The sequence below is a fragment of the Cervus canadensis genome, chromosome 11 (assembly GCF_019320065.1).
Source record: "Cervus canadensis isolate Bull #8, Minnesota chromosome 11, ASM1932006v1, whole genome shotgun sequence".
In the NCBI taxonomy this organism is placed as follows: Eukaryota; Metazoa; Chordata; class Mammalia; order Artiodactyla; family Cervidae; genus Cervus; species Cervus canadensis.
The window spans coordinates 50,778,227-50,804,687 of record NC_057396.1 but is presented as its reverse complement, the minus strand read 5'-3'; the positions used below and the strand labels follow the sequence as shown (position 1 = coordinate 50,804,687).

The 26,461-nt window shown below is 48.2% G+C and overlaps 1 long non-coding RNA gene across 1 annotated transcript; it reads right to left on the bottom strand.

The window, feature by feature from the left end:
* Positions 1–22,901: 22,901 nt before the first annotated feature.
* On the bottom strand, positions 22,902–26,077 carry LOC122450470. The gene is made up of 3 exons (XR_006272126.1): positions 25,923–26,077; positions 24,706–24,776; positions 22,902–23,699 (listed from the first exon to the last, which is right to left on the bottom strand). It is a non-coding gene; the product is annotated as an uncharacterized LOC122450470 (long non-coding RNA).
* Between the last annotated feature and the right edge of the window lie 384 nt (positions 26,078–26,461).

Here is a 26,461-nt window from a genome sequence, read left to right as displayed (position 1 = left end):
GTAACTGGTTGCTCCGTCAAGACAGAGTTTGCTACTCCTGCTCATCAGGAACTGATTGATACTGTGGACCAGTGGCCCTGTGTGCTGATTCTTTTCTTTCTTCTTTCAAATAGGAGTTGTGATTGCAATTGCTTTATTCTCTCTTGGCCATTGCGAAGTAATAGCAGGTTGGGGTGGTTATCATTCAGGCCACAAATGACAGGACCTTAAGAATACATCTGACTCTGAAGGGAAAGAATGTCAGTCTCCCAGAGATTCGAAAATCAGTAATTACAAGTCTTTGGTTAGAATCTTCCTGCAATGCAGGAGACCCAGGTTCGATCCCTGTGTTGGGAAGATCCCCTGGAGAAAGGGATGGCTATCCACCCCAGTATTCTTGCCTGGGAACCCCCTGGAGAGATAAGCCTGACATTATAAAGCCATGAATTGGACACTGAGTGACTTTCACTTTTAAAAGCACATCTGACTCTGAAGGGAAAGAATGTGAGTCACCCAGAGATTTGGACTCAATAATTACATGAGTCTTTGGTTTGTCTTCCATGTGGGGGAGAGGAGGAGATGGGAGGGTATTATTTTGTATGTGAATAGGGATATGTGTGAATGTTAGTCCAGCAAAGTGGACTCTGTGGGGCAGTTATTCTTTTTTCCAGTAACATCCTTTCCCCTTTCCTTCTGGCCACAGCACTCTGATTTTGCTTTAGGGCAATCATTCCTCTCACTCTCCTCCTTAACTCCTCTAAAAACTCCAGAGAGATAGGCCTGGCCTATCAGAGACACATCCCTGACCACAAGGATTTGTTCAGGGATGGACACATGACATCAGAAACAATAAGGTGAAATATTGGAATACTTGCTGGAAATATTGAGAAAGGGATGCTCTATTTTTTTTCCCAGCTGGTTCTGAACCTGGAAGATAACTTCACAGTTATCTTTCCACCACGCAGAGCCCAAGAATGAAGCCAAAATGAAAACCAGGAGACTCTAGAGATGGGGCAAACAGATCTGAGGGACAGAATTTTAACCTTTGAAAAAAACCATGCCTGAAATTCTCATACTCTTGGATTGTTAGTTACGTGAGTCAGTACTTTAAAGATTATTTATTTAATTTTTTGGCTGCACTAGGCCTTCCTTTCTGTGCACAGGCTTTCTCCAGTTGCAGCAGGTGGGGCTGCTCTTTGCTGCGGTGCACGGGCTTCTCACTGCGATGGCTTCTCTTGTTGCAGAGAACAGGCTCTAGGTGCATGGGCTTCAGTAGTTGAGGCACATAGGCTTAGTTACCCTGAAGCATGCACATGGGATCTTCCTGGAGCAGGGATCGAACCCATGTCTCTTGTATTGGCAAGAGTGTATTCTTAACTGCTGGACCACCAGGAAGATCCAATACTTTAAAAAAAAATGTTTGCTTAAGTCAATTTTGGGGCATTAGGATTGTTATATGGCAATGGGATTGTGATTATAAATAATATCCTTACAGTACTCTCCCATTTACAAAGAACTTTTATATCCATGACTATGTAATAATCACAGTAAGCTCATAAAATAAGGGTTGTGTGCCCTGCTTTACGGATAAGAAAACTGGGCCTGATTTGATTTGTTCATGGATGCATGTTAGTTACATGCTAGGACCAGATTTCCCAAAATGAAAACTTAACGCTTTTTCTCCCCTCTTGTGTCACCATCTCAGAAGGTGAGGAGTCAGGAAAAGTTCTGGAATAAGGTGGAATTTGAGCTGGGCCTTGCAGAATGGGTAAGATCCCAATAGAGAAAGTGGGAAGGACATCTTTGGAGGGAGGGAATATGTGAAAAAAGCCTGGAGATGGAAGGGGCAGGTGTGGTAGAGAGTGACAGGTGACCTAGGGCCCACTAAGGTCAGGTGCACGGGAAGGGGCAGAGTTGAAATTAGGCCCCCTGGCGTCTGAGAAAATGGGCTTTGGAAGAGGCAGGAGGGTCTATCTTGAGTCCCACAGATCACACACTGTGGACTGAGGCCACTTTGCTCAGGTTGCAGGGGTGACCCCTCTGTTTCAGATCTAGATCTGCTGTCATCTTATCTCAAAGTTGACTGCCCTGGGCTTGCACTTTGGCCCTTCTGCTTCTAAAATATGTGACATTGGGCAACTCGTTTTACCTTCCTGAACCTTGGTATCCCTTCTGTAAGTTATAGGGTGTGACAAGGATTTGCAATAATGAAAGTGAAGAATGAAGCAGGTGCCCTAAGGATGGTCCTTAGTGTAAGCTCTGATTCAATATGACTGGCCAGCCAGTGCGTACTCAGTCATGTCAGACTCTCTGCAACCCCATGGATTGTAACTCCTGCTAGGCTCCTCTGTCCGTGGAATTTTCCAGGCTAGAATACTGGAGTGGGTTGCCATTTCTTACTCCAGGGGATCTTTCCAACCCAGGAATCAAACCTGCATCTCTTGTGTTTCCTGCATTGGCAGGCAGATTCTTTACCAACTGCGCCTTTCCTTCCTAAGGATGTTAACTATTATGATTATTATCCTCAACATCTTTATGAACATTGTTATTATACATCTGAACCCATTCTTCCTTCCATTCTTTCTCCTCATGCAGACAATAGACCCTGATTCCTCTCCCTGGTGCCTTTGGGCCTGGATTTCTGTTTCCCTACAGCTTTGAGCTTGCCTGATTCTTAGCCTGCGGAAGTAAATCTTCGGTTCTTTGACTCAGGGACATTGTAACTCTTACTGCAACTGTGATTCATTACATATCCTTTTGTGTTTGTCTCTCTTGTTCTGCTTGTTCCTCACGGGGCGGGCCTGTGTCTGTCTTGGTCAGCGTCTTGCTTAGTGCCTAGTTTATAAAAGAATTCCCTAAATATTTGCTGAAAGAAAGACTGAATGAGTGACCGGTGATTGAACTCTCGGAGTGAACAGACAGCAGTACTCAGGGTCTTGGGCAAGGCCCCCAGCCTCTGAGTTCTCTGGGAAGCACCGTTGACTACTTGTAAAGGGATGGTAGAGGCGAGCAGCTCCTGGCAGCAATCTGAGGTAGGCAGGATCTAGCCCCATTTTAAAGTTGAATAAGTTGAGCTTTACAGAGGCTTGCTCAAGATGAGCCTTCCTGTGAGTGGGGGGCTGAGCTTGACACAAGATCCGTGGCTGGGGCTTCAAAGCCTGTCTAATGCTAATTTCAGTGCCCACAAATCTGCACGCTATTTTCATCTGAATGTTTTATTTATTTCACTGATGATTTCTGTTTGCAATGGAGCTTTCTCCAAAATGATATTGGGCAAACCTAGAAAAAGGGACAGTCATTCCTAAAGCATTTTCCAGAGCCAATGAGGGAAAATGGAGGATGATTCGGGCTGCCAGCTCCTGCTATGATTCTCCCAGACCCTAATGGCGGTCATTACATGAGCAAGCTGCTAACCTGTAAGCAAATGTGTCAACTTAACAAACAATCAAGCAATTCCCGATCCGTGTTGGATATTAGCCGAGTGCTGGATATTGGCCAGCAGAGTGAGTTGCACAACGCTCTCCCTGGAGGAGAGTTGTTGGATGGGGGGGATTTTTCAGCTCGTGACTTGGATGAACCTAGAGCTATTTCCCTATTGAGGAGCCCCAGCCTGAGAGGCACCAGCAGCCTCTGATGAGGGTGGCTGTGGGACAGAGTGGGGAGTAGGCCGGCTCAGTCTTTTCAGGCCTGGCCTGGTGGGGTGGCCCTCAGAAATCATAGTAGGATTTAGATCTACACAGCAGCCCAGGAGAGCCCCTTGGAAACCTAGCAGCTGTGATTGGCAGGGGGCTGGTTTCCAGGGAAACAGAGCACCCAGCAAAAAGAGGAGGCTGAAGCCTGAAGAGAGGCCAGAGCAGCAAGGGAGGAGACCCCAGCCCTAAGAGCCGAAGGGCCCAGGGCGGGGGAGGAGGACGTGGTGCGGAAAGAGGGCAGGAGGGGGATTTGGCACAGGCTTCGGCTGCCTGGTCTCAATTTACTTGTGAGGAGCCTCCTAATAGCCGGGTGAGAGCCGTGCACGCTTTCCTGAGAGCCTGCTAAGTGTTTATGGAATGATTTGTGAGGAGAAGTTTCTTTGGAAGCAGCTTGGGGAAGGTATGTTATTAAGAGCTTTCTCTCCAAGCTCCCCTTGGCCCGCTTCCCCCCAGGCCCCTGGGGTCTGGGCAGCCCATGGTCACAGCAGCTGTTTGTTATTTTGTAGGCCACGGGGCCGGGGAGTGTCCTGGGGCTGGGGGAAGACAGAGAACTGGGGCAATTTCCTCTTCCCCTGAGGTGGCGTCGTGCAGCAAAGGAGGGCTAGGGGCTGGAGCCAGGAGCCTTCCTCTGAGGAAGGGACCCTGGGCCCAGGAAAGTGTGGGGTCTATTACAGGGGCCAAGGAGGAGGACGATCTCAGGCTCAGAGGCAGTCAAGAGGTCACGGATGATGGGGACTGAAGCATGGCCATTAGCCATCGATGACGTGGAAGGCACTGGGGAGTGACATAGACAAGCCAAAAAGATGGGGAGTGGCCAATGACTCAGTGATGTGTTTGCCTTCCCCATAGAATGGGGCGGGGGAAGGGGCGTCCCTGGCATTAAGACTGTCTGGCTCTTCTTTCTTTTTTTTACTAATTTTTGTTTATTTATTTATCTATTTTGGACTGTGCTGGGTCTCTGTTGCTGTGCTCAGGCTTTCTCTAGTTGCAGCAAGCAGGGGCTACTCTTCATTGTGGCGCGCAGGCTTCTCATTGCAGTGGCTTCTTTCATTGCAGAGCACAGGCTCTCGAAGTGCAGGCTTCAGTAGTTGCAGGGCACGGGCTTAGTTGCCCTGCAGCCTGTGGAATCTTCCCAGACTAGGAATAGAAGCCATGTCCCCTGCAATGGCAGGCAGATTCTCATCACTGTACCACCAGGGAAGTCTTGTCTAACTCCTCTTGATCTCCGCATGGTCAGTGGACATGGCCCAGAGTGGGGGGTCAGCTGAGTGAGTGATGGACCCTCACTCAGCCAAAACTATCTCCATCAGACAAGGCCCCAATGAAGGCACTGGGCCAACCCTTGATGTTAAGTTCACTGTGACTCTTGGTCTGGAAAGCCCAGGACTATCTCCTCACTGTCCCATTAGTGGAAATCCCCCCAGTCTGGCCTCCACAGAACAGCTTCTTTACCCTCTGGAGTTGGCAGCCAGCTTACACAGGTCCACTAGGAAAGACCAGTGACTGGTCATTGCTGATTCTGTGAGGCCCCTGCCAGGGCACGTGGGCCCATCATGGGCTTTATCCCAATTTATCTGTGCAGCAACTCTGGGGAGGTGGGAGGGGGAAATTTAACTTTTACCTTCCCAATTCTACTGCTGAAAAAACTGAAGCCCAGAGACTATGGCTATACTGCAGAGGTCATACAGTGAGTACCTGCCCAGGTGGGGCTCATATTCAGGAGTCAAGACCAAAGCTGGTGCTTTGGCCTGTAAACTACACCTGCTAAAAGACCTTCACCTCTGTCATCTCAGTTGGCACACTACACTGTCACTGTCCGTGATGTCTCTCTCTGTGTCTTACTCCCAGCTTACCTGGGAGATCCCTGAAGATAGGGGTCAGATTGGCTTCATCCTGGATCCTTAGGTCTCAGTACTGGGCCTGGCATGGAGGAGTTGGATGGATGGATGGATGGATAAACACTAGGCCACAATTTGGAAGATAACACATGAGCAAATTAACAAAGCTAGCACGGCAGGAGTCTTGGAGAACAGCCTACTGGGGTGAAGGGGTATGTGTTTGGGGTAGTGGTATCTACAAATGCCAAATACCAAACCAAGAATCTGTACTGGAAATCTGTGGGAGTCATTTTTTTGATGTCATGGTGATTGGGGACCTCCACTGACATTTTGCAAATGAGCACATTGGAAAGTCCTATGGGACATCTGTGCAAATGAAAAGCCTGTTTGTAGCCACCTGTGCCTTGACCCTAACTCTATTTTATGTGTGAACACAAAGTATTTTTTACACAATTCTAATACACCCTGACTTTTCCAGGAATACAATTACTTTGTAAATTAAGGGAAGATTATCCTTTGTTCAGAACATCATTAAGACTGGTTCATCATTTCAGAAATATTATGTCACTGATGGCAATACTTCTCATGATTTTTGAGTGACCTGGCCCATTTGTAGGCACAGTAATGAGCCCTCAGATAGATCCTCCCATTATGTATTCTTAGGGGAACCAACCCTGGGCACAAAAATACTGAAATATGTATTTTGGGAATAAATGACTTTCCATTTATTTCATTTCAGTTTTATCCAGTGGTGTGCTGGAGCTAAGTCACACAGAAGAGATGAGGTGTGTGTTTCTTCCTAACCTTGCATTCAGTGTCATCATGCTGGTAGCTTAAAATCTGCCATTGTGGAAGTATTCACATCATGAAAATTGTCAAAAAATACAAGCCTACCTTGGAGATGTTGTGAGTTTGGTTCCAGACCACCACAATAAAGCAAATATTTCAATAAATCAGGTCACATGAATTTTTTGGTTTCTGATGCATATAAAAATTATGTTTACACTACAGTCTGTTAAGTGTACAATAGCATTATATCTAAAAAAAATGTGCAGACCTTAATTAAAAATTATTTTATTGCTAAAAAGTGCTAACCATCATCGAGCCTTCAGGGAGTCATAATCTCTTTTCTGGTGGAGGGTTTGAAATATCGCGAGAAATACCAAAATATGATGTAGAGACATGAAGTGAGCAAATGCTGTTGCAAAAATGGTGCCGATAGACTTGTTCCACACAGGTTTGCCACAAACCTTCAATTTATAAAGAACGCAGTATCTGCGAAGCACAATAAAACAAGGTATGCCTTTATAAACCAAGTTTTATTTTTTCCTTCAGAGATCTGATTGTTAAACATTTATCAGCCCACCACTGGTTGCACTGGGTTTTTCATTGTGTGTATAGGAGGGCTGTATTATCAATGAAGATCATTTCGTGATAAAATTTTAGCACAATAAAAGGAGCACTGGGTCTCATCGGATGGAGACCCACAGAAGGAGGGAATTGGGCTTGAGGGCAGGATCTCCTGCCCATGATAAGTGAGAAGCAGCCTCTTGAAGAAGCCAGGGAGCTTTGAATATTTGTGAAGAGGCCTTGAGAGGGTGTCAGAGAAACCACAGAAAGTTCTACTCTCCCTACCACCTGCTTCCAGTGAGGCAGGAGGCCCACCAGAGGCAGCCCCACTTCCTCCCTCTGAAGTAAGTAAGTAAGTGTTGGGTGCTCAGTCGTGCCTGACTCATTTCAACCCCATGAACTGCAGCCCACCAGGCTCCTCTGTCCATGAGATTTTCCAGGCAAGGATTCTGGAGCACGTTGCCATTTCCTTCTCCAGGGGATCTTCCTGACCCAGGGATTGAACCCGGGTCTCCTGCACTGCAGGCAGATTCTTTACCGACTGAGATGGAAGACAGGCGGGAGGCCCACTAGAGGCAGCCCCCATTCCTTACTCCTCCCTCTGGAGACTTCAGCAACTTGGCATGACAGATGCTGCGGCTGCTGTGTTGTGCTGGGCTATTTTATCTGTTGCAGTTTTGACAAATAGAACTGATTGAAAAAGGAGAGGCCAGGTGACCTTGACAGTGATCAGCCCTTGACTTGTCCTCCTGGGGATCTGGGCCCTCCATCAAGTCCCCCATGGGGTTGGCCCTCGCCCTCCTCATCCTGTCACGCAGAAGCCCATTACCCAGGTCTCTACATTTACCTAGTGGTAACAATGCCCAGCTCGTAAACTTCTCCTGTATGCAAGCCCTGTGCTAAGTGGTTCTCATGCATGACTTCCTGGTACTCTGCCCTCTTCACCTCCCCTGAGATGTCATGCTTTTTTCTCCATTTTTCAGCTCAGAGAGAAGAAAGGACTTGCCCAAAGTCACCCAGTCAGCAAGTGATGGAGCCAGGACCGCAAGCCAGGCTGTCTGACCCCCAGCCGGACTCTTAACCCCACACTCAAACTTTCAAAGGGAAGATGGTATCTGTTCAACTCCTCTCTTTGATGAGGTCCAATGTGTAGGTCAGAGCTGGAAGGGACCAGAGAAATGACCTAATCCTTTGATTCTCAACACTTCATAAATCCATGCCCCCCTACCACCACTGACATATATAAACTTTTCTATCAAAGAACCTGCTCCCACCATGAGAGAAGCAGAGGCTTCTCGTTTTCTATAAAGGATGTTTCTGCTGGTCTGTTTATCATGTAGGTAGGGTCAGGCTGAATAATGGTGATTTCAGCGGTGTCACTGAGAGCCAATGTTATTGCTATGGCTTTAAAACACAAACAGAAAAAGAATCTATTAGTCACTGAGGAGTGTAATAAGCCTGTTGAGTAATCAGCCTGCCGGCCATGGTACCTGCAAACCACAAGGATGATAAATGAAATACCACAGCCAAATTCTTGGACACTCAAGGGTGGGTGTGGGGCCTGTGAGGACCAAGGCCACAGGCCTTGTTCTGGAAACTCTGCTTCCTACCAGTGGGCTGAGGACCCCCTGCTCAATTTCAACTTTCCGTTTCATAGATGGGGAAACTGAGGCCTAGAAAGGAGAAATGTTTTTATTTTTACCCAAGGTCACTGTCGAGCTCAAGACAGTTAGGGCTGGGAGCCAGTTCTAGCTGGCTGTCCACAGTCTGGGAGGACAGCAAGTGCCTGTGAGCATGACTTGGGTCATGTGGAGTGTTCTTTATCCCTTTCTGACCTGTTTTTCTCCTCCCTGCCACCCCCCCCCCCGCCCACCCAGACCCCCTGATATGCCCTGGCTGTCTTCAGAATCCTTCCTCCTCCTCTTTGTAGATAAGGTTGCCAAGGCTTCCAGAGGGACTTGGGGACAGGGTGTGGTTTCTGAAATGTCCAGACTCGGGGACGGTCTGGAGAGAGACCAGCACTTGTGTCTCCTTTCCCCTTCCCCAGGCCTGTCCATTTGCAGCTGTGTGGGTGGATCTAGACACTCTAGGAGTTGCCAAATGGGCAGAGACACCTAAGGTTTTCCCCAAATCCAATCAGGAAGGGCCTTCTTGGAGGGACTTAAAAACTAGGAAGGAAGTGGCCAGAGCTTTGACTTCAGAGCACTCTAGATGCTAGCCACTGGAGTGAGTTAGTCATTTCCTTTGTCCAGACCTCAGTTTTCTTCTTCTGTAAAATGGGAAGAGTGAGGGATGCTCATCTGGTCAATGAAACTTTACTGAGTGCCCATCATCAAAGTTCACACTTCAGTGCTTACTACGTTCCAGGTGCTGAGCTAATTATTATCCAACACTTTTTGCATTTCAAACCACCTTCAAGCTAGGTTTTAGATCTCCTATTTTAATGACAAGGTAACTGGGACTCAGAGAGTTTTAACAGTTAGTCCAAGATTCTGCAACATATCTAGGACACATATTCAGGGGCTCATGGGAGGAGCCCAGGCAGCTCATTCCTGCCACATTGTGAAGGTACTTAAAAAATATATATATATATATATATACTTATTTTATTTTTGACCTTGCTGGGTCTTCATTGCTGTGTGGACTTATCTCTTGTTTCGGCAAGTGAGGGCTACTCTTTGTTGCAGTGCACAGGCTTCTCACTGCGGTGGTTTCTCTTGCTGCAAAGCTCAGGTTCTAGGGTGCATGAGCTCAGTAGTTGCAGTTTCTGGGCTCTAGAGAGTTGCAGTTTTCAGGTTCTAAAACACAGGCTCAATAATAATGGCACACAGGCTCAGTTGCTCTGTGGCATGTGGGATCTTCCCAGACCAGGGATCTAACCTGTGTATCCTGCATTGACAGGCAGATTCTTTACTACTGAGTCATGAGGGAAGCCCTTGAAGATACTTTAAATGGGAATATAGTGTCAGATGGAGCAAGAAGGAATCTTATGTCTAACTGTGGAGATATCAAGTCAATCCTCAGAGGATACGGCTTCACCCTGGGCATAGAACCCAGTTCTGGGACCCACCACTCTGAGTTTGAGAGGACAGCATCTGACTGCCTCCATCATGACATCACTGGTAGGCTGCCCAGGGCCCATCAGTAGAGCTGGAGAGACAGAGGGCTATTTCATGCCCATCCCCTCTGAGTGGCTCCTGGAGTGGTACGGATGGCTGCTATGAGGGGAACTGAGTTCTAAGAACAACACCAGTTACAAGGCCAGCCACCAGGAAATGAGGCAGGTATTTTACAGACATTTGCTGATTTGATCCCTCAGCAGTCCTGGGAAGTATGGATTATTAGCCTAAAGCAACTTCACTTTCACTTTTTACTTTCGCGCGCTGGAGAAGGAAATGGCAACCCACTCCAGTGTTCTTGGCTTGAGAATCCCAGGGACAGGGGAGCCTGGTGGGCTGCCGTCTGTGGGGTCGCACAGAGTCAGACACGACTGAAGTGACTTAGCAGCAGCAGCCTCATATATTGAATGAAAAGACTGAGATCTAGAGGTTGGAAGTGACTATCTGAAAGTCATCCAGGACTATGATTTTGACCAGAGTCTGTTTGCCCACTAGCCATGGTTTTTCACTGTTCTCAGCCCCAGTCTATGGTTGTAGGACACTGTACAAGTCACTACACTTCCCTGGATCAGGGGTTCCATGAGATGAGAAAATTCATTCTTACCCTTGTTAAAAAGTAGTGAAAGATTTCAATGATATAGTGGATGGAGATGTGCTTTGAAGTTCTGCCTGTAACTGACATTTTGCTATTATGGATTTCAGGGGTATTGGTAACTCTATAGCTTAAAAGTATCATCTCCTCTGGCCTGTCAGACCTTAAAATTCTACCCTGAGAGCTGCTTCCCCAGGGTATGACTTTGTCTCCAGTAAGTCCTCTGGAAGAGCAGATTGGTGGGGGCAGGATTACCCATTATCAGACACTAGGGCCTTTACAACATTGCTCTATGGTTGGGTCAAGTCCCATGATTTCCAGGTAGGCAGATGGTCTGGGAGAGATGAACCGTTCCTTCAGACCTGGGTGAAAAGTCTTGTCTTATAAGCTCAGTCCCATCTTCTTGTGGGCAAATACCTCCCATGGAGAGCAAACATAGCCAATAACTCTTGTCACAATGACTTTGGGCCCCAACAGTTCTGGTGACCAAGATCTGGGAGTCAGAGAAGTGGGCTCTGAGAGGCCCAGCTGTGTGGAATCTAGGCAGACACAAAGCATGTGCAGAAGACTGAGAGCCCCGTTGGGTGCCCAGAAGCTGCCTGGAGCAGGTATGACCAGTATAGAGATCAGAAGTCATTGCAGATCAACCCAGAATGGACAGACAGAGCCAGGTTAGAAGCAGGATACAAGTGGCAGAATGTCACAATCATTACCTCCAGGATTTTAATTTACAGAGGTGGCTGAGTTTCTGAGGTGATATCATCTCCAGCAGTAAGCTTCTGGGACAGGGCAATGTCATCTGCGATGAGGGACTGGGGATTCCTTTCCAAGTGGGGGCCCACTCGCTGATGTGGGCCTTAATATTGCCATGTTTGGTTGAAATTATGACTTATTTCAAGGGTTTAGGCCTCTGGATTATAAATCAATGAACACACAGAGACCAACAACAAGAAGATCACAGTCACCAGAATGGTGGTCAGCTATTCCTGACAGGTTTTTGTTTATGGTGAAAGTTTAGGTTCAAATGAGTCCCGTATCAGATGAGTAGTCACCTGGCTTGTGGGACAATCTGTAGTTAAAGGGTCCCAGGGTAGTATGACCCTCGGTTTAGCCTCCAGCCAGGATGGGGATGAGGTAAAAAATTCATAAAGATAATTAAGACTTGGGGCAAGACAGAGACTCATTGGGGATGTTTTTTTTTTTCCCCCCTCTAGATTGGAAAAGAAGCTCTTTGGAGGCCATTGTGCCTCTCAGTTAAGCCAGCTATCTGGGACCTTTCAGGGACACAAGAGTTCTCATGAATGCCTTTTCCAAGGCCCCAGCATTGTATATTTTGAGAAGTGAAAACATGTACCTTGGCTATCACCAGTAAGTCTGTAACCTGAATGAGAATATGGAGAGGCCTGACAAGGTCTCATATTTTCACCTAAGTACACATGGAGATATGTGTGACTTTAATTTATATTGCATCTGTGAGGCAAGAGATTCCTTGAGTTCTCTATCTTGAAGCAGACAGCTTCTAGGTAACAGCCCAAGAGTTTACAATAAATGGAAGGTGGGACCATTTGTTAGCCAGAGTATCTGGTGCTAAGACCACTGACTGCCTGAAGTTTGGCCTGGTGTATTGTTTACTGGAATCTATCCTTTATGACTGCGGACGGACCTCGCAAAAGCGTGGCGGCTGCGACGGACTGCGCAGAAGCGCGGCCGAGAGGAGCTACCCCACGTCGGAGGCCCGGGGCTGCAGCAGAGAGGAGCTACCCCACGGCTGAGGTCAGGGGCGGCGGCCGAGAGGAGCAACCCCATGTCCAAGGAGCAGCGGCTGCGCGGGCGCAGGAGGGCCAAGAGGAGCTACTCCACGTTCAAGATCAGGAGGGGCACCGTAAGGAGATACCTCCCCCCCCCGCGTCCAAGGTAAGGAGCAGCAGCTGGGCTTTGCTGGAGCAGCCCTGAAGAGATACCCCACCTCCAAGGTAAGAGAAACCCAAGTAAGATGGTAGGTGTTGTGAGAGGGCATCAGAGGGCAGACACACTAAAACCATAATCACAGAAAACTAGCCAATCTGATCACAGGACCACAGCCTTGTCTAACTCAATGAAACTAAGCCATGCCGTGTGGGGCCACCCAAGATGGTCAGGTCATGGTGGAGATGTCTGACAGAATGTGGTTCACTGGAGAAGGGAATGGCAAACCACTTCAGTATTCTTGCCTTGAAAACTCCATGAACAGTATGAAAAGGCAAAATGATAGGATACTGAAAAAGGAACTCCTCAGGTTGGTAGGTGCCCAATATGCTACTGGAGATCAGTGGAGAAATAACTCCAGAAAGAATGAAGGGATGGAGCCAAAGGAAAAACAATACCCAGTTGTGGATGTGACTGGTGATGGAAGCAAGGTCTGATAGAGCAATATTGCGTAGGAACCTGGAATGTTAGGTCCATGAATCAAGGCAAATTGGAAGTGGTCAAACAGGAGATGGCAAGAGTGAATGTCGATATTCTAGGAATCAGCGAACTAAAATGGACTGGAATGGGTGAATTTAACTCATGACCATTATATCTACCACTGTGGGCAGGAATCCCTTAGAAGAAATGGAGTAGCCATCATGGTCAACAAAAGAGTTCGAAATGCAGTACTTGGATGCAATCTCAAAAATGACAGAATGATCTCTGTTCCTTTCCAAGGCACACCATTCAATATCACGGTAATCCAAGCCTATGTCCCAACCAGTAATGCTGAAGAAGCTGAAGTTGAACGGTTCTATGAAGACCTACAAGACCTTTTAGAACTAACACCCAAAAAAGATGTCCTTTTCATTATAGGGGACTGGAATGCAAAAGTAGGAAGTCAAGAAACATCTGGAGTAACAGGCAAATTTGGCCTTGGAGTACGGAATGAAGCAGGGTAAAGGATAATAGTGTTTTGCCAAGAGAACGCACTGGTCATAGCAAACACCCTCTTCCAGCAACTCAAGAGGACTCTACACGTGGACATCACCAGATGGTCAACACCAAAATCAGATTGATTATATTCTTTGCAGCCAAAGATGGAGAAGCTCTATACAGTCAGCAAACACAAGACCGGGGGCTGACTGTGGCTCAGACCATGAACTCCTTATTGCCAAATTCACACTTAAACTGAAGAAAGTGGAGAAAACCACTAGACCATTCAGGTATGACCTAAATCAAATCCCTTATGACTATACAGTGGAAGTGAGAAATAGATTTAAGGGACTAGATCTGATAGACAGAATGCTTGATGAACTATGGACAGAGGTTCATGACATTGTACAGGAGACAGGGATCAAGACCATCCCCATGGAAAAGAAATGCAAAAAGGCAAAATGATTGTCTGAGGAGGCCTTACAAATAGCTGTGAAAAGAAGAGAAGTGAAAAGCAAAGGAGAAAAGGAAAGATATACCCATTTGAATGCAGAGTTCCAAAGAATAGCAAGGAGAGATAAGAAAGCCTTCCTCAGTGATCAATGCAAAGAAATAGAGGAAAACAACAGAATGGGAAAGACTTGAGATCTCTTCAAGAAAATTAGAGATACCAAGGGAACATTTCATGCAAAGATGGGTTCGATAAAGGACAGAAATGGTACGGACCTAACAGAAGCAGAAGATATTAAGAAGAGGTGGCAAGAATACACAGAAGAACTGTACAAAAAAGATCTTCATGACCAGATAGGTGTGATCACTCACCTAGAGCCAGACATCCTGGAATGTGAAGTCAAGTGGGCCTTAGAAAGCATCACTATGAACAAAACTAGTGGAGGTGATAGAATTCCAGCTGAGCTATTTCAAATCCTGAAAGATGATGCTGTGAAAGTGCTATACTGAATATGTCAGCAAATTTGGAAAACTCAGCAGTGGCCACAGGACTGGAAAAGGTCAGTTTTCATTCCAATCCCAAAGAAAGGCAATGCCAAAGAATGCTCAAACTACCACACAATTGCACTCATCTTACATGCTAGTAAAGTAATGCTCAAAATTCTTCAAGCCAGTCTTCAGCAATATGTGAACCGTGAACTTCCAGATGTTCAAGGTGGTTTTAGAAAAGGCAGAGGAACAAGAGATCAAATTGCCAACATCCGCTGGATCATCAAAAAAGCAAGAGAGTTCCAGAAAAACATTTATTTCTGCTTTATTGACTATGTCAAAGCCTTTGACTGTGTGGATCACAATAAACTGTGGAAAATTCTGAAAGAGATGGGAATCCCAGATCACCTGACCTGCCTCCTGAGAAATCTGTATGCAGGTCAAGAAGCAACAGTTAGAACTGGACATGGAACAACAGACTGGTTCCAAATTGAGAAAGGAGTTTGTCAAGGCTGTATATTGTCACCCTGCTTATTTAACTTATATGCAGAGTACATCATGAGAAACACTGGGCTGGAAGAAGCACAAGCTGGAATCAAGATTGCCGGGAGAAATATCAATAATGTCAGATATGCAGATGACACCACCCTTATGGCAGAAAGTGAAGAGGAACTAAAAAGCCTCTTGATGAAAGTGAAAGAGGAGAGTGGAAAAGTTGGTTAAAGCTCAACATTCAGAAAACTAAGATCATGGCATCTGGTCCTATCACTTCATGGGAAATAGATGGGGAAACAGTGGAAACAGTATCAGACTTTATTTTTGGGGGCTCCAAAATCACTGCAGATGGTGATTGCAGTCATGAAATTAAAAGACGCTTACTCCTTGGGAGGAAAGTTATGACCAACCTAGATAGCATATTAAAAAGCAGAGACATTACTTTGCCAACAAAGGTCTGTCTAGTCAAGGCTATTGTTTTTCCAGTGATCATGTATGGATGTGAGAGTTGGACTGTGAAGAAAGCTGAGCACCGAAAATTTGATGCTTTGGAACTGTGGTGTTGGAGAAGACTCTTGAGAGTCCCTTGGACTGCAAGGAGATCCAACCAGTCCATCCTAAAGGAGATCAGTCCTGGGTGTTCATTGGAAAGACTGATGCTGAAGCTGAAACTCCAATACTTTGGTCACCTCATGCGAAGAGTTGACTCATTGGAAAAGACCCTGATGCTGGGAGGGCTTGGGGGCAGGAGAAGGGGATGACAGAGGATGAGATGGCTGGATGGCATCACCGACTTGATGGACATGAGTTTGAGTAAACTCCGGGCGTTGGCGATGGACAGGGAGGCCTGATGTGCTGTGATTCATGGGGTTGCAAAGAGTCGGACACGACTGACCAACCAAACTGAACTGAACTGATCCTTTATTAAGGACATTCAAGGGCTGTCCAGGTGGCTCTAGTGGTAAAGAACCTGCCTGCCAAAGCAGGAGACATAAGAGACTGGGTTCAATCCCTGGGTTGGGAAGATCCCCTGGAGAAGGGCATGGCAACCTGCTCCAGTTTTCTTGCCTGGAGAATCCCATGGACAGAGGAGCCTAGTGGGTCGCACAGAGTTGGACATGACTGAAGCAAGTTAGCTTGCACACACACAAGAGGTGGACAGCAGCAGGACCCCCCTGGGCTCTGTCATATATGGAGCTCACAGTGCCATTCCTCTCTTGCTGGTCACTTAATTCATCCCAAGGGTCTTGCCAGGGCTTCTGATGTGACCTCCTTCAGCAGTATGACATCTGGCAAGGGACCAAAGACAGAACCCCTTCCTGCACGTGGAGTATGCCAGAGGACCCAGGTTTGACTCCATCCTGTTCTAAGGAGGGCTTGTAGCTGTGCTAAGCTTGCAGGGTGGTTTCCATGACCCAAAATGTAATGGGCAGGTGGGTGTGGAGAGTCACAGGCTCAGGGTCCGAGAGAGCGTCTCTTGCCAGGAGAGCTAGATGGAGGAAGAAACCTGCAACATGAGGGAGACAGTGAGGGGCAGCCAGGTATCCAAAGTGTGGACCATGGTGTGAGGGGGGTAGTGAGGCAGAACGTGCACAGGGCTGGACAGTTGAAGCTGCTGCCTGCCTCTCAGCTTGCTCCAGGAACTGTTTTTCTACAGTCCCCTGGGAAGGATGACCAGCTTCTGGGAAAGGTCGTCCCGACAAGAAGACCACATCATGGTCACAGGCTTGCTTTGAGATCACTGACACAGCTTGCTGCAGCAGCATGGCAACCTCTGCACAAGGGCTGACCTCTTCAGTCCTTTCACTCCCACGTGGGTGGGAGAGTAAGAAGGGGTATCTGTTGTGGCATTACCATGAAAAAGACTACATATTCAATGACTGAGCCCCAACATATTGCATATCTCAATAGTGCAAAACAATCCTTCACATGCCCTTTTTCCCCAGCTCTGGGTCGTCTTTCTAGACAGAGCCCCCTTCGGAGTGGACGCCAGCACTTTTCTCCTCTCTCCTCTACCTCTGCCCTCAGTGTCTACTCTGAGTGATTTTTAATTTAAAATGTTTTATTTTGAAATACTTACAGATTCACAGGAAATTAAACAATTTTGAAAAATGAGTAATAAAATGGGAGGGTGACCTACCTGATTTCAGACAGATAGCTACAGTAATCAAGACTATGTGTTATGTCCCAACAGGGACCTCCTGTAGAGCACATGGAACTCTGTTCAATGTTATGTGGCAGCCTGGATGGGAGGGGAGTTTGGGGAGAATGGATACATGCATATGTATGGGTGAGTTCATTTGCTGTTTGCCTGAAACTATAACAACGTTGTTAATTGGCTATGTTCCAGTTCAGTTCAGTTCAGTCACTCAGTCATGTCCCACTCTTTGCAACCCCATGGACTGCAGCATGCCAGGCTTCCCTGTCCATCACCAACCCCCAGAGCTTGCTCAAACTCACGTCCATCAAGTTGGTGATGCCATCCAACCATCTCATCCTCTGTCATCCCCTTCTCCCCCTGCCTTCAATCTTCCCCAGCATCAGGGTCTTTTCCAATGAGCTGGTTCTTCAAACCAGGTGGCCAAAGTAATGGAGTTTCAGCTTCAGCATCAGTCCTTCCAATGAATATTCAGGACTGGTTTCCTTTAGGATTGACTGGTTGGATCTCCTTGCAGTCCAAGGGATTCTTAAGAGTCTTCTCCAACACTACAGTTCAAAAGCATCAATTCTTCAGCGCTCAGCTTTCTTTATAGTTCAACTCTCACATCTATACTTGACTACTGTAAAATCAAACATTTTTAAAAAAGACTGTGTGTTACTGACAGAAGGATAGATATGTAGATCAGTGGGGCTGAATAGAATCCACAAAGAGATTCCCACAAATATGGCTGTTTCAGTCTTTAAAAAGGAAAACTATTTTGAAATATTTGTAGATTCACAGGAAGAGTAAAGATAGAATGGGCAGATCCTGTGTACCCTTCACCCCATTTCCACCAGTGGTTCCACCTTAGACCTTTATAGGACCACAACACACATGTGTGTTGATATAATGCCTGTGTGTAGTTCTGTGTCATCTCATCCCATGTGAAGATTCATGCCAGCATCGCCACGATCAAGCTACTGAACTGTTCCATCACCACAAAGACCTCGCTTGTGCTGCACTTTAGTCACACTCGCCCTCCCCACACACCAGTCTTTTGCGCTTGCTGCCACACTCTTTGCCATCCCCTTAATCCCCTCCTAGTCCCCACCCTTCTGGGCACCTGGCTGCCCTTCCTGTCCCACTCATATTGCCAGATTCCTTCCACCCAGCCCCACCATTCCTAATGCCTGGCAACCACTATTCTCCATCCTGTCATTTTATCACTTCAAGAGTTTTATGTAAACAGAATCAAACATATGGGACCTGTTGAGACTGGTTTTTTGCACTCATTGCAGTGCCCTGAGACCCATCTAGGTTGCAGGCGCATCACCAGTCCCTCCCTTTATTCTGAGAGGTGTTCCACGGTCCTTTCTGTATTCAGTCCTCTCTCCTTCAAGATCTTTTCTTTGCCTCTGAGCCAGCAAGTCTCACCTGTTTCCTCACTGCTGGAGCTGTGAGTAGGGAGGGGGTCTCTGTTCTTTGGACTGTAGGAACCTGGCGGGGATGAGGGCCACTGCTTCTTTTTCCTTCAGACTCAGGGTGAAGCACGTGCAGGCCACACAAAGCTGCCTGTGGCTGTCTTCACTGCTTGCGGTTTGATTTCCGTGCTGCTGTGATATTGGACTGCTCTTTCTCTCCTTTACTCAAGACTGTTCAGAGTGTGCCCATCTGTAGTCCTGGCCTGGTGTGCCTGGGGCCTCAGTGGTGAGGGTGTAAGTACTCCACTAAGGGCTCAGCCTGGGTAGTCCTGCCCCACCATCTGAGTCACTATATTCCTGATCCCACCAGGTGTGAGGTCAGAAGCCACTCACAGGGGTCCTACTGTCTAGGGAAAGGATCTGGGGTCTGGGCTTGCCAGGGGTGCTAAGGAGAGGCAGATTTCAGGGGGAGCCTCCCTGTTTTGCCAGGGCTGCCTGTGCCAGAATCTCCCAATGGAGGGAGTGGGCCGGGAGGTCTCCCTTGCTCTGCGCTGATGTGCCAGGTGACTATGCACCCTTCTGCTCTCTGGGTCTCACCTCCTCAAAGTGCAGTTAGATTTGGGCCCCATGATCTTAGGCCCCTCATCTGTGACATGCTCAGGGTGCCCGGTGACTGCCTTCCGCCAACAAGAAAGGCCTGATTCCCTACTGCCCTCAGAGTGGAGTTCAAGGTTATTAAAGCAGCCAAGGCTCTGCGTGGACTGAGATACCTGTGACTCTGTGACCCCCGCTCTCACTACTTCCTGCCTTCTCCTTTTAGGCTCCAGCTTCATGGAACCAGCCATCACTCCCCAGACCCTCAGCCTTGCTTCTCTTGCTGATCTACTGCCTTGGACTCCTAGTGCAGATACTACCTCCTCTTGGAAGCCCTCCCTAACTGCCTTCAACCCTCCTCTCCTGTTCTTATAGGTTCGTGTCTGCTATGTCTGTCCCTGCTCTTGACTGGCTATGCCCGGCTTGGCCAATGAGGCCGAAAGACGGGTGACACAGGGTCCTGGCGTTCAGCACAGCACCAGACACAACTCAGACCCTCACTGAAGGGGACAGAACCCTGGCTACCTCCAGTTTGGTGAGATGATGCTTCCTCTTCCTCCTCCTTCCATCTTTCACCCTTCCCCCTCTTTCCTCCCTTTCGCCTCCTTCTCCTCTGGCTCCGTGGGCTGTCCTGCCTGGGGCGGGTAAACTCACACTCTGATGTGGCTTGGCCAAGCTTTCCTTTGAGTGCAATGAAAACCAAACAACTCATTGCTCATAGTTGTTAGAAAAAGTCCATAGGATGGAAAAGCTGCCTGTTTACCCGCTCTGGTACCACCAGCTAGATTTTCCTACTCCTCAGAGCCCAAGCTTTCAGGGAAATATAGAATTCTAGGATCTTAGAATCACAGGATAATGGAATCATTGAATCACTGAATCAGAAAGCCACACTAATGATATCTTACTATTATATTACATTAAAGCCAGAGATTCCTTTTACCACATGGAATCTTTGCATATGGAATCCTAGAATCCCCAGCAAGGTGGTGCCAAAAACATCAGGTTGGACCCAAGAGTCCACTGCCTGTGTACCTATGTGCCATGGACTGAATGTTTGTGTCCCCTCAAAATTCACGTGTGTGCATGCTAAGTTGCTTCAGTCATGTCCGACTCTTTGCAACCCCATGGACTGTAACCCACCAGATTCCTCTGTCCATGGGATTCTCCAGGCAAGAACACTGGAGTGGGTTGCCATTTCCTCCTCCAGGGGCTCTTCTCAACCCAGGGATCAAGCCCACATCTCTTAGGTCTCCTGCATTGACAGGTGGGTTCTTTACTACTAGCGTCACCTGGGAAGCCCCCAAATTTGTGTACTGAAGTATTAATCCCCAGTGTGATGGCATTTGGAGGTGGGACCTTTGGGAGGTAATTAGGTAATGAGGGTGGAGCCCCCTCAATGGGATTAGTGCTCCTTATAAGAAGAGACACAAGAGAAAGGATTTCTCTCTACTGTGTAAGGACACAGCAAGAGGCTGTCAGACAAAGCCTGTTTCTGTGGCTTATCTGCAAACCAGGAAGTTTACCTCACCAGACACCAAGTTGGACAAAATTTTGATCTGAACTTCCCAGTCTCCGGAGCTGTGAGAAATAAATGTTTGTTGTTTAAGACACCATGAAAGCCCTCTGTACAGGGTCACACATCAGGAAGCAGAGAAGCAGAGAAGGTTGTGGCCCTCCCACCTGGGGCTCCTGCCCTACACAAGACCCCGACGTGTCAGTGTTGGGAGGTTGGCTCCGGTGACAGATGGGCTCAGCCCTGATGATGCTGTAACATGTGGTTCTGGACCAGGCACTCAACCATCTGACCTCTGGTTTCATGGCAGCAAGGGCATAATAATTATAGGTGAACAGTCAACTGGTGGGTAGCTTGTATCTCATGTTCTAGGCTTTCTCCTGCTGTGAGGCGTTCAGGGGCTTGAGCAGTGCAGGGCTCTCCAAGAAGCTCTGGTGACCTGACAGGATTCAGAGGTGAGGGCAGGAAAACATGGTGCGCGGGGACAAAGCTGGGCTGCGGCCATGAACCACACTGAGGACGTTGATCTCAAGCCCGTGGGGAAGAGGACAGACAACTCCTCTGGTTAAGCCTTTCTTGGGTCTCCAGCCCACCCTGCACACCCTCCCTGGCAATAAATCTGAGACATATGTGTAACTGCCTGAGCCTCCTTTCCTATCTGCAGAGCACAGGCAGTAACACTCTTGGGTCAGGACTAGTAGCAGCCTTCTCCCCACATTTCTGGGCCTCCTTTTCCTCTCTGAGGCTCAGTTTACTTATCTAGCAAGGAGATGCGAGATGGAGTGCAGCTTTTCTGGTAGCAGCTCTGAAAGCAACTAACCTAAAGGAGGGCTTTCCTGGTAGCTCAGTGGTGAAGAATCTGCCCGCCAATGTAGGAGATGCAGGTTCAGTCCCTAGGTGGGGAAGATTCCCCTGGAGAAAGAAGTGGAAACCCACTCCAGTATTCTTGCCTGGAGAACCCCATGGACAGAGGAGCCTGGAGGGCTACAGTCCATGGGGTCACAAAAAGCCAGACATGACTAAGTGACTGAGCATAGGGCTAAGACCCCAGATCTGCAGTTTCCTTGAGGGCAGGACTGAAACGCGTTGACTTTTTAACCGAACCACAGTGTGGGCAATGATACACATTAAAGACAAAGAATGGTAATCAGCTGTGCCTTAGAGGAAACCGTGCTGGTCACCTGGTCATCTGTCACTTGTGTCTTCTCACAGGTATTCGTGCAGTCATTTCAGCTGCCTCTCAGAGAGGCTGAGTGTCTTCCTCCAGGTCAGACAGTAAAGAATTGGTCCAGAGGTGTCTCTACCCCAGATATTCTGTCTCCCCCTACAGCTGTTTTCCTTTTTCTGTTTTACTTCACTGGATGGCATTTGGCTTCACAGCCTCTGACTTATTTACGGATTGGGGGAGGGGGGGTTGGGGCTGGGAGGGGGAGCCTCCTTTCAGGACATCAAAGTCAGCCAAGCTCTTGCCCTTGGTGGGCGGTCTGGAGGAGCCTGCCCTGTCAGCATATCAGCAAAGTCAAGCCCTCTCCAGGGAGGTAGGGGTGAGGTGGGGGTTGGGGGCTGGGTTGGGATCAGATTGCCCTGAATGGAAACAAGCTCCAACCCCAAACCAAACCCAAATAGAGATTCCAGGAGGAACTCGGTGTCCCAAGATATCCCAGGCTATGCTGGGACAGGGAGGGAGGGGCCAGACGGTGAACTCTTCCAGCTCCCCAAGGGGTGTGCGGTTCCCAGGCCTGTGCTGAGCTGTCGGCCCTTGGAGACCCAGGCAGATGGAATTTCTATCCCATGAGCCAAGAGCCAGCCAGTGCAGGAGAGCAGCTCTAGGCCTGGTTTACTGTCTGCCTGACAAACATCCACAGAGGGCTTGCTGTCTTCTAGCAGCCATCAGAGAACGATGTGGGTGAGGGGCCAGGGCAGCACCAGTGTTTCCAGAATAGTAATACGGAGGCTGTGGGAACATTAAACTGATGGTAACTGGCCTTATTAGGGCCCTTAGCACCTCCTAGAGCACTGGTAGTGCTCAGCTGGGGACCCTTGGCTAGCGGTCTATGCTCACATTTGGGAGTGTGTCTGGCTTCCAAGGCAAATAGTAGCTGAAGGTAAAACCAGCCCTAATACTCATGAGGGCAGCAAGAAGCACCTCAGGCTAATTTTCACCATGGAGGCAGGTCCTTTATTTAAAATCTGTGGTACCCTGGTACTGGAGGAAGGAAAGGGAGAGAACTAGCAAATGCTTAGTTCCTATCAAACCTATTAGTGCCTATTAAACCCTGGGCCATGCCTTTATTTTTCTTTTTTTTAAACTTTTTATTTTGTATTGGGGTATAGTCGATTAACAAACAATATTGTGATAGTTTCAGGGGAACAGTGAAGGGACTCAGCCATACATATACATGTATCCATTCTCCCCCCAAGTCCACCTCCCATCCAGTGGGCCAGCCCCTTATTAAAATGCATCCTCAGATTAGTCCCGACCTGAGAGATAGGGGTGATTAGCATCCCCATTTGGCAGATGAGAACCTGGAGACTCAGAGAGGTGATCAGATCTCCAGGGGGTACACTGGTGTGTGGGGCAGGCTGGTTAGGGGGACGGGTGGGGAGTTTCCTTATACCAGGTAGCCAGGACTTCTGCCCTTTGTTCTTTTCAGCCGGAAAACTAGCTGAACGGGGCCTCAGTTGTGGCTCCAGTGTCCTTGTGGTAGAGGTTTGGAATGTGTCTGTTATCTTTTCTTTACCCTACTTTGTATTTCCTCTGTGCCTAGATTGTTTTTAATGCATCATGTATACTGCTTTTCTATCATTGTAAACTTATTTTCTCTTTTTAATTTTATTAATCTTTGATTTTTGCTAGTAGGCAGGCACCTTCTGGGGTGAACTGAGCCCACTAAAAACTCCTCATGGGTCACTCTGTGGATGGGGCCCCGGCAGCCATGTTTATCCACCTGGGATCCTGGCTCCTGATTGGGCCAGCATGAACACGTGACCCGGAGACCAGGTTTGTTCTCTTGCTGAATTGGGAGTTGAGGGCTCAGAGTCAGCTTTGTCTGTCAGTCCGTCTTCAAGTGTGGCCAGTATTGAGGGACAGGTGAATGGAGGGCTAAGGGGTGTGTCTCCTCCTCCATGAGTCCAGGAAAGCATCTGCAGAGAGATGCAGTGATGAGAAGTACCGTGGCCCTGCCCCCTCAGTTCCCAGATACTTTTCTAGTTCTCTAGGGACCAAGGCTGGCCTGAGAACACCATGGAACAAGATGTCCTTAGGGTAAATAACCATTTTGGCCTAATCTGAGAGTCTTAACAGAACAGCTGATTCATTTGCAACTTAAAAGTGGGAGAACCAATTAATCCAAGAGGCCTTGTCTCTGAGTTCAGGGGACAGCACCCATCCTCACCTTTGTCCACAGTTCTGAGGTCTCCTCTCTCAATAGAGGCATAATCAGTCCTCCCCACTAATAAAGCCTTCCTTTTTTCCTTGGTGCCGTTCTCCCTTCAGGGCCATTGTTCTAAACACACAGGCACTCAAACACACACAGGTACACACACCTGTCCCCACTGCCCTAAGCCCATCCCTTTTCCCTTCCACCCACATGTACCCTTGTCCTACCTTCACCTGGTGCTGCCCACTCTCCCAGAGGGCTCCAAACTCAATACGACCTCCCACTCCCATCACTATCTCCTATTACCCTTGAAATTCTTGGTCTAGAGCAGGGAGCACCTGTACAGCTGAGGTGATGGGAGAGGGTGGGTTGGGAGGCAGGAGGCTTGAGGTCCAACCCCCAGCCCCCCACCTCTCCTCCCTGCCGCTGTGGTCCCAGGTGTGACCTTGGGGGAGGTCTTTGTCCTCTCTGGACCTCTGCCTTGGCACAGACTGAAGTCAGTTCTGGATAACTCTGCTTTTAAGGCTGCAGAGTGGGTCCTAAATCCAGTGTGACTGTTGTCCTTACAAGAAGATAAGGCGATACAAACACAGGCACAGGGGTAGAATGCCATGTGACAATAGGGACAGAGATTGGAATGATGCAGCTGCAAACCAGGACATGCCAAGGATTGCAGGCCACCAGCAGAAGCTAGAAAAAGGTGAAGAAGTCTTCTTTAGAACCTACAGAGACAGCATAGACCTGCCTGATCTTGGACTTGGACATCTCACCTCTAGAACTGTGAGAGAATAAGTTGCTCTTGTTTCAAGGCGTCCAGTTGTGGTACTTGGTTATGGTGGCCCTAGGAAACATATGGGGGGTGGGCCTTTTAGCTGACTCTGCAGACTTCACCCAGCTTTCCTCCAAGCCCAAAGGCTCCCTCTGGCACTGCTGCCTGCCTTCTCCTTTCTGTTTCAGCCACACCAAATAATTGTTCCAGTTTTCCCTTCCATGTCTTTTCTCATACTATGCCAGAAAACACATCTCTTCACCCAGAAGCTCTCAGAGCTTCTCTTGGACAATCATGTCTTCCAGGAACAATGGCCAACATTTATTGAATCTTACTGTGGGTCAGGCACTGTGTTAAGTGCTTTTTGTCAACTGTTTCATCCAGTCCTCACAGCAACTCTGGGAGGGAGGTGTCCCTATCCCAGATGGGGGAAACCAAGCCCCAGAAAGGCCTCCATGAGCCGCCCACAGTCCTAAGGGGTACAGGCCTTCATGCAGAAACTGTGCCCCACCCCTGCCCTGTGTCACCGCCAGCCCTGCCTGGAGAGCCCTCAGCTTCCCCAGGAACATCTGCTCTTCCAGGCCTCCAGCTGCTCATGTTTCAGGATAACAAATTATGCTGTAACAAGAGGTGAAATCAAATGCCGGCCAAATAGTTTTCCACGGCTATTTCATGCAAAATAATTCCAAGGCATCCATCTTCCTCACCATGTGGGGTTAGAACACATGAAACAGGGAAGGACCAAGGAGCCAGACCCCAGCCTGGCTCTCACAAATAAACAAGGCGCAGGTGATATCATGGCCAGCAGGCGGCTGCAGAGTAAATCAGGGCTTTTATGGCACAAGTGGCCTGTCAGGGCCTAGACCTCCTGCCTGGCCTCTGAAAGAGAATACCAGTGGATGCCCCTGTGATCAAGCCGGCACCACTCACTGATATGCCCACCCAGGGTCTCCTTCCAGGCCCTCAGCCCCACCTGGCAGCCCCCCACCCAGGTTCCCCAAGACCCAGCTGCCAGCATACACGCCCACTCACTGATTTTCTCACTCATTCATTCTGTATTCATCCACTCTGTACTAGGTGTGTAGTAAGCAATCAGTAAAAAAATTTTTTGAATGAATACAATTTCTCACTTCTTTCCACCTTTTCCCCCACCTCCCTCCCACTGTCCCAGTAGCACTCAGACCTCCAAGACATAAAAGCCCAGGGTGGTACTCCTACCTGCCACAGAGCAGCACCTTCAGAGCAGCATGTCATGGGCCCCAGGGGCCTTTGGGGCTGAAGTAGATGCCTCCTCAGAGGATTTTTGTGCTTCTTTCCTTGGTAGGTGAGAAGTGAGGGAAAGTTCAGGGCTCAGTCTTGGTCACCCGGTAAATTTAGGCTCTTGACTGATAGGCTGAGAAGACCTCAGGTGATGGGGGCGTCGGAGTGGGAAAGGTGGCAGGGAGGGTGCCCAGGGCGTCCGTTGGCCTCTGTTGTTTTTGGCTTCAGAGCTGAAGTTCACACAGTTCTTTGGCGCTGACCCACTGGGTCTGATTACTTGCCACACCCAGCCCCTCCTCCTCACACCTCTAGGCTTTTGTAGAACCTGTTGCTTCTATCTGGATCCCCTTTCCTCTCTCAAACCTCTCCAGCCTGTGGCTCCTATTCATCCTTCAAAACCCATTCAGTGTCTCCTCTGCCATGGGTTAGGACAGTGGTCTAAGCGTAGTATCAATATAATCAGCAGCAGAATGTCTAGAGACTGTGCCTGAGCATTT